Below are 8,707 nucleotides of genomic sequence, written 5' to 3' on the forward strand. Positions count from 1 at the left end.
TGGCCAGGTAGCTACAGTGTGTGTAACGAAGGGAAACATGCCTCAGGAAATATTTTAACTAGTTTATGGGCTTTTTTTCACATCAATGTTTCCCCTTAAAATGCACTCTGTTTTCACCCAATTTTGTTTTAATATAATTCCTTTCTCTGTGTTTCATTCTTTAGTATGCAGGCAACTCATCTGAGTGTTACAACCAGGTTAAGATTATAAAATAGATTTTTTTTTTACCTGATAAATTGCTCATTTTGCTATTAGTGAAAGTGTGTATTACCTACAGTCAGTGGTGGGATGAAGTTAAGTACAATTACTCAAGTACTGTACTTACTAAGTACAATTTTGAGGTACTTTACTTTAATATTTTCTTAAGATGCTGCTTTATACTTTTACTCCACTACAATTATTTAACAGATAAAGGTACAGATTAACATTTTGAATTGAAAAAACAAACAACATATGATGAGTTTAGAAAAAATTGTTAAAGATAAAACCAAGTTGCAACTAATGAATATTTTAGTTATCGACTAATCTATTTATTTGTATCTAATTATTGTATACACAGTAGTGTAAATCATCTCCACCCTGAGCCGCTACAATATTAAATACTGCTTATGTTAATATATAATAATGTAATATATATAATAAAGTAACCCTCTCAAAGTTGTCATTCAGCAATATGAGTTCTTTTACTTTTGATACTTTAAGTTATTTTTACTGTTAATTCTTCTATACTTTTACTTTTTGAGTAAAATGCAGGACTTAAGCTTTCAATGGAGTATTGTTATAGTGTGGTATGGCTACTTTTACTTTAATAAATGATCTGAGTACTTCTTCCACCACTAAACTGTGCCCCCAACAGTCATTCAGTACTCATCTAAATCCACCAGGTGGCAGTCATATACAGAATGTACTGTGTGATTAAACCCCTCTGAATGATGCACAGCACACAGCGATGAGTGAACTCATTAAACTGTGCAGTGTAGTTCACAGAGAAGCACATAATAATAATGATAACCAAAACACAATTATGAATAAAGCTTTGTGGAGATGTTCACTCAGCGTGGGTAATCTGTGTTTTCTTGTTTATTTTCGGAACTGAATGACTGAAATTAGATGTTATGCAACAATATTGAACATCTTTTCCTCTCAAAGATTGTTTGGCAACATGGTGGGCAGCCACCAGTGATGACATTAACAGAAAAAAAGACCAATTTAATACACTTAGTCTGAGTAATTATTGTCACTATTTGTTGTATAGCCTGTTGCATTTAGTTCCTGGAAGCAAATCATTACATCGTAACATCTGTGCTGTTTGCTGTCAACTAAAACTAACAAGTGCGTCATCATATAATTATCACAATTCCAATCATCATTTCATCAACAACGCAAACAAAAACACATTTGTCAATTATTTTCACGCTCATGTTTCCTTCAAAACAGTCAGATGTCACATTCATTAAACACTACATCATTGTTTACATGTTGCGTATTTGTTTCACAATGAGCCCGTTTTCAGAGGACAGTACATGTCATGATTCACATTTGATTAAAGAGAGGCCGAAATTAATGTCCTGTGCACATCCTTTTAACAAGCTTGGGGTCGTCTCGTCTCGTCTCGTCTCGTCTCGTCCGTGGACTAAAAAAAACTTGGCAATATATTTCTCCCAAATCCCTTCTGGAAGTAATTAATCACCATCATACAAGGGCAAGCCTTAAAAGATTTCCAATATTTGCTGAAGTGCCCCCTTGTTCCTAATTATATCTCCCTGCTTGTCCCCCTCATTATTTAGAACTACCCACAAAAAGATGCAACAGTGAATGGGAACACCCCCAGCCCTCTTCCCAAAGAAAATGTTTAATAGCAAATGAATGAGTGAGTTACTGTGCTGCCATAAAGGCCTTAATGAGGTAATTTTATTAGTAGCGGCTGCCCAAAACTGTTGGAAACCGATGGAGGAAACAAACAGAGAGAGGCAGCATAGAGAAAATTAGTGTTACCCGATTCATTAATTAATGCATTAGTGTGGGCAGCAAATTAACTGCCCCAAAAAATCCCCCATTCAGTGAAGATTATGATGGAAAAAATACATTGTTGCCCTCCGACGTAATTACAAGGCAGTGCAAATTCAATTCTAATGAGGCGAAAGGCACCCCCTTAACATACATCCCCTATTTCCCACTCTAAAGGGGCCTGCTCTTGCTGGGGCCTAAGTTTAAGGAAGTATTGAGAGTGAAGGAGACAATAATGAGAGATCGGCCTGGCCTTAAGTGCTTTATACGCTGCAAGCAGGTAGAGAGGATTGAATGGCTCTCTTTCTGGGACTCCTGGGGGGCCTGTCTTCCCAGCACAACAACACTTGGCCCTGAGAAAAGGGTCCGCTGAGGAGCCCGCACAGTGAATGGACCTGTGCTGCAGCGGGTCAAACTGAATGGCCACAAGTTTTTCAATGATTACAAACTATGTTGTGCCGGCCCGGGCTACACACATTCACGCAGACAACCACACAGTAACACATGTAGACGACCCTCACCCTTCCACCTCTCCCTCTCATTGAGTTATCTTTACTCAGGCTTTGTCTCCTCTAATTGGAGCTGATGAGGGACTAATTGGTAGCTTTTTTACAACACCCAGTACTTAAGCAATGGCAAGCCGAGGGAGGCAGCATGAGCAGAGTTAATGAGAGGCTTTGCACAAATAAAAGCTTTAAAATGGGCCTGTTTCACAGAAAAGGGAGAAAAGGAAAGTTGAGAATATCTTTTGTGTCCTCCACATCTTTCACTTATGTGCAGGTATCTGAAAAGAAGAGGGAGTGGCGGAGGGCACACAGTGGTTTGCCGAAACGTTGAGCACTTGTGCGCATAAAGGGATCTGTTCTGCATTGTTTGGGGGCCCATCGTTTAGTGTGTCTGTTAATAATGAGAAAGGGCTGCTCTTCAAATGAATGTGGCAAAGTCCTTAGTGGACAATAAGTGCCCTCTCTTGGCCGGACCACACTGGACCGTGTTGAAGCAATCTGAAATAAGGGTTTAGTCCTTCTGCATTGTCGAGGGTGAGTATGTGGCCTATGTGCGCAGAATTGAGCCAACAAATAATACAGCAGCAAAGAAAGTCTATTTGGAGTAATCATTAAATCTTAGTTTGAAACTACAATAACTAGAATAAATGGGGCTTGTGTCTCCCGTTGGATGCACTGCCATTTATATGTGGCATTGCAGAAAATACTGAAGGAAAATCTCACCAGATGGTAATTTAAACATAAAAAAACACGCTCTCCTCGTCCTCCTCTAGTGCCAGTTAGAGATTTGCATCATGGTGGTAAACTTAAGAGCACAGCGGGCTCAACCACAGGACGTTTCCTCAGCATGCTGTCGTCTCAGCAGACATTTTTGTTCATGTGATAATGGCTTGCTTTGTGCTTTTCAGGTATGAATAAACACCATGAGGCAACAAGCTTCATTTAACTAAGCTGCGGTGTCACACCAGGAGGTGACAAGCCACTCTCCCTTTCCCCACTAATGTGACGTGATGGGTAAGACAAACATCTTTAGATCCTCCAGGAACAAGTAGCCCCATGTGCAACACAACTTTGTTTTATCTGATTAGGATATCTAAATGTTGACTTATACACACAGTAAGTGGAGGTGAGGCAGAACATGTGAAGATATGAGCTTTATTGTGGTCACAAATTAAAGAATTAACAGGTCAAAAGTGTGGGTAAAGATTGATCAAATGCAGATCCAAAATATATTCCACATAGAGTATTATTTAAATATCAATAGTTCAGGCTCTAGTAACCCCCTAACCCAAGATACGTTAACTACAGCATCCTATAATTCACTGGCCAAATATTTGTGCTGACTCATGTGATAGGCTATTCACAGTCTCAGTGACCCATTAACATCCTACAGGTTCCCATTGTCCACCGCTAAATGGATCCATTAGCATTGCTCTTGTTATTTAAATCCTACATTTCCTTACAAAGAGTGTGGTTTAACTCTCTAATGAGGACTTCCTCAGACAAAGCACAGAGGCCTCTATTTTCTCTGCTCTCTAATTCCACTGTAAACCTGTTACTTTTCACGAGTTTTAAATGTTACATTAGAGTTCGCATCTAATTTATAATTGAATGTACTCCACTTAGAATTGGTAGTGTTCTCCTAAACATGCTGTCATTCTTGGTGGATGTACTTACTCATGCACCATCCCAATTTACCCATAGAGATCATTAAGGGTAATCTTTTTTCTATTATATTACTTTTCAGAGTGGTAAACAGGGAATGGAAGATACCACTGACTCTGTGTTTACTAGGGGTGTAAGAAAAATATTGAGTATTGCAATATTATGTTTTGCGATACTGTATTGATTCTCAAAAACCCTGTATTGATTTCTAATTAATAGTTTATATGCAAAGATGAACTCGCAAAGATATGCGCCCTCTGTGATAAATGTAAATGCAGATCCCATTGTTGTGATTGCATAAAAAAGTAAACTTTTTTTTAAATCAGATTTATGCATACGGCGGTGTGTTCTTTATACTATGACAGTTTTCTAGATTTAAAAAAAATCGCAATAGATCGCCTTGCTTATAGTACCGCAATATATCGCGATATATTGAATCGTAACCCCTGTATCGTGATACTTATCGTATTGCCAGATTCTTGCCAATACGCAGCCTTAGTGTTACAATTCTAAAGCGTTCTACATAGATTTCAGAAGTGTGGCTAGTAGAAATGTTCAATGACCTGCCACAGTGGCACGTGAGGGAAAAAAAATTATTTTAGACCCTGGTTGTATACCCAAAAGCTCCTCTGATATACAGTCACTGTGTGCATGACTATACTATTTAAAACTATATGGAACCAGTTTGACAAGAAGCAGTGATTACACATTCCTGTCATGCAAGGAATTTTTAAGATTGAGCTTCTCTAACTTAACTTTGACATTAACCCCTTCAACAAAGAGAGGGAAAACTATTTTTGCCAGTTAGTCACTCTTTATAGGGCGACAAATTTGTAAGATGTAAGTTCAGTATCACACAGATGTGAGAAAACTCCAACTATCTTTTGCTCCTCCATCCTGTGAGTTTTGTCTACTATTTTGATTATATGCATTTTATTACCAATTATTTAAAAAATACTAGACAGATCATAGTTTTTAGGTGTAATATGATAGACACTATTTGTGTAAAAATAACTCTGTTTGGAAACCACATCCGTTGTCTACTTGTGATATAAGTGGTTTTGCAAAGGTGAAGAAATGATCAATGGTTAACAAGCAAAAAGTGAAAGACCATTCCTGATCATATGTGCACAACTATAAATTAAATGTATCCTTTGCCTGTCATTACATTACTGCAGCGTAAACCAGTGCACATCCATCCTTGCCATTGGCTGATCAATAGTCAAAATCTCTAGATTAGTATCACCACAATGGCCTGTTTTGTTCTGGGCTTCGTTCCTGAACCCGTAATCACAGGCCCTCGCAGAAACTGATGCTGCACCTCCAAAAGCAATAGGAAGAAGAGGCTGGCTGAGAGGAAATAGAAAGCGACTGACACATAATTGTGTCATCTCCCGTCTCCCACTGAGGCTTTCAGACAGCAGTGAAAGCTCCAGCACTGCAAGGTCACTTAACCTTTCTCTGACCTCATGCAGGCTGACGAGCCGGTCCACAACAACACAATAATACAACAGGGCAGCAGCTGAAAGGACTAAAACCTCTATGTGGATTTTGACATACCAGATATGTTTGTTGCTTGTTAACAGTGTGGGTCTTTGATTGTTAATTCAGCTAATTTGTGGATCATATAATACATTTTTAATACACAAATACTGTATACTATACAGCACTAAAGCTAAACATATTTCAATGTAAATGACGGCCTTTGAAAGTACATTTTTGGATACTTTAAGTAACTTTCATCATGCTCAATCACCACTGCAACATCATACATTTTTAGGCAAATGGGATGACATCTAGGCATACTACTACTACTACTGCTGCTGCCACAGGTTTTCTCTCTGCTTGTTTGTGGTAACATTATAACTGAGAACTTAATTCAGGAATATGCAACATGTGAGCACAATATAAGCTAAATTGATTATAGTTTTAAAACTATATTTTGACATAGGGCCACAGGACTAGTTAACAATGGACAGTTCACATTAGTCAATGTACTTTAGTGGTGAAAATTCTCTTAACAAACTCTTAAGCATTTTTTACAGCAGACATTTTGACCTTTGATAGTAGGAAAAGCAACAATGGCTCCGTTCTTATCTTCTTTGGAGCGTTGGTGAGATAAAACAGCACCTTGGGCTTTAGGACATTTGGTCCGGTCTCATGCACTACTTTCAGGATATGGTGACCGTTTTATGAAAAAAAAAGTTTTTTAAAGGGACTGTTTGTAACTTCTTACATGTATAAATCAATCCGGGTCAGTGTCCCATGCACGCTTGCGTGTGGCTACGCTGTTCAGACTCAGATTCCAACCCAAACTACACGGAAACACCGAAACCGCAAAGTTATTTCTAGTGAAGCCCGTCAGCGGACGCGGGGGAGACCGTAGCTTTGGTCTCCAGGGACGGAGTCTCTGCTGTATTCTGCTACTCTGCCTGCTTGCTTTCACTCACACACCGCGCTCGTTACTCGCTCAGCTCGCTCCACCTCTACACGTGTATGCGCGCACACTACACACTGCAGAAGAGTTAGTTTAGCTCTGAGAATATCTAGTGGACATTTGTGCAAAAATAAATGCTGCAGCTCCTCCAGACCAACAGAGGTTTTCCATGTCTTGTGCTCCACAGCGAGAAACGTTATCATCTCCGACCGGGTGCCGGTGTCTCCCTCTGACCGCAGTCGGGAGGCTGAAGCAGGAAAAGCCATCACTAGGATCAGCAGTGATTCATGGAGAGACCTTCGTCTGGTCAGCTAACATTACTGCCAAGCAGGTGAAATATAGAGTGATATTGTGGTTTTAGCTGACGTGTGTCGCCTCAGTGTGTTAAGCGATGCTCGTTCATGTCTATGTAGAGCGAGCACAAGCGCGAGCCCGACGCTGACTTTCGTTGACTTAACGGCCACAGGTGTCACTGTTAACAAGCATTTGTGATTCTTACAAACAGTCCCTTTAACATTAGTATTTTTGACAATGTACAAAAAAAGGTCAAATTCAATTTGGGAAATTCTGATGGGGCCTTTGTCACTATTTTCTGACATTTTATATGCCAAACAATAAATCGAAAAAATAATTGGCATGTGGGGAGTTGAAGCTCAACGATCACCTTGGATTTACCGTGTACATTTACTTGAGAAGGAAAAACTTCCACAGGACTCCGTTGTAAAAAGGATAAAACTAAAATCTTTATTATATAGTATCTTCTTACAGGAGTATTCAAAGCTAAGTTCTCTTAATTAGCAAACTGTACTACGGTAGGAAAATCGCGTGGCTCAGTCCTTAAATTGAGCCTCAACAAACCACTGTTTTTACCTCAATGAGCACAGAAAGCCTATTTCTGTTAAAGTGACGGTAACCTACTTACAGGTTTAACAGAAAGCTTGTATAGTGTTGCCTTTACAAAGTAACACATAAATAAATCAAATGATCATTAAATGACTTTCAGGTTCAGGTGATTCAGGTGACTTTATTTGTACCCGTAGGTAGATTTGTTTTGCAGCAAAAATAGAGGATGACATCCGTATTGACAACAAGGTAGAACACATAAGAGACAGACATACCAAAAACATGACAAAGAGTACTCAAAGGCTTACTTTTAACCTTTTAAAGGGACTATTTGTAAGATTCAGAAATGCGACACCTGTGGCCTTGAAATCAACGAAAGTCAGCGTCGAGCTCGCGCTTGCTCGCTCTACATAGACATGGACGAGCATCGCTCGGCTTCAGCAGCGGGGCTCCTCAACGAGTTACGTTATCGCCTCCCGACCGCAGCCGAAGACACCGGCACCCGGTCGGTAACGAGACGACAACGTAACTTGTTGAGGAGCCCCGTCACTTCACAAGACACGGAAAACCTCCGTTGGTCTGGAGGAGCTGCGGCATTTATTTCTGCACAAACGTCCACTCTACATTCACTAGATATTCTCAGAGCTAAACTAACTCTTCTGCAGTGTGTAGTGAGCGCGCGTTCATGTCTAGAGGTGGAGCGAGACAGCGAGGACGCGCGCGCTGTCTGAGTGAAGGAGAGCAGGCGGCGGAGACGAGGCTCCGGCCACACGCGAGCGCGCATATGCGAGCGTGCATATGTGAATGTGCATGTGTGCCGACACGCTACATTTATACGCTTAAAAAGTTACAAACAGTCCCTTTAACATTTTAATTACTATGAATTAACTTACTCAATGAAATCACTTATTTATCTCACCTACATATAATACAGACTGTGCTTATTTATTGAACTAAAACATGTATACGAAACCTGGCTCCCACATGGCAGATTATGAAAAAAATATTAGTTGCAGTCCTAATTTGAGTGCATATAAGTATATATATATATACACACACAAAGTCTTTATATTTTATTTATTTATTATCATTATTATTTATCTTGCTGACAACCTGACTCATGCACAGAAGGCCTCCTCTAGTTGACCTCAGCTGTGACCTTTAAAAAACCCAAATGAGAGGAAAAAGACCAAAAACAACCGACCAATCAGAAAGCGCCCTGTTGGCCCTGCAGACATCCCATCATGCT

Source organism: Sebastes fasciatus, chromosome 19, assembly GCF_043250625.1.
Source record: "Sebastes fasciatus isolate fSebFas1 chromosome 19, fSebFas1.pri, whole genome shotgun sequence".
In the NCBI taxonomy this organism is placed as follows: domain Eukaryota; kingdom Metazoa; phylum Chordata; class Actinopteri; order Perciformes; family Sebastidae; genus Sebastes; species Sebastes fasciatus.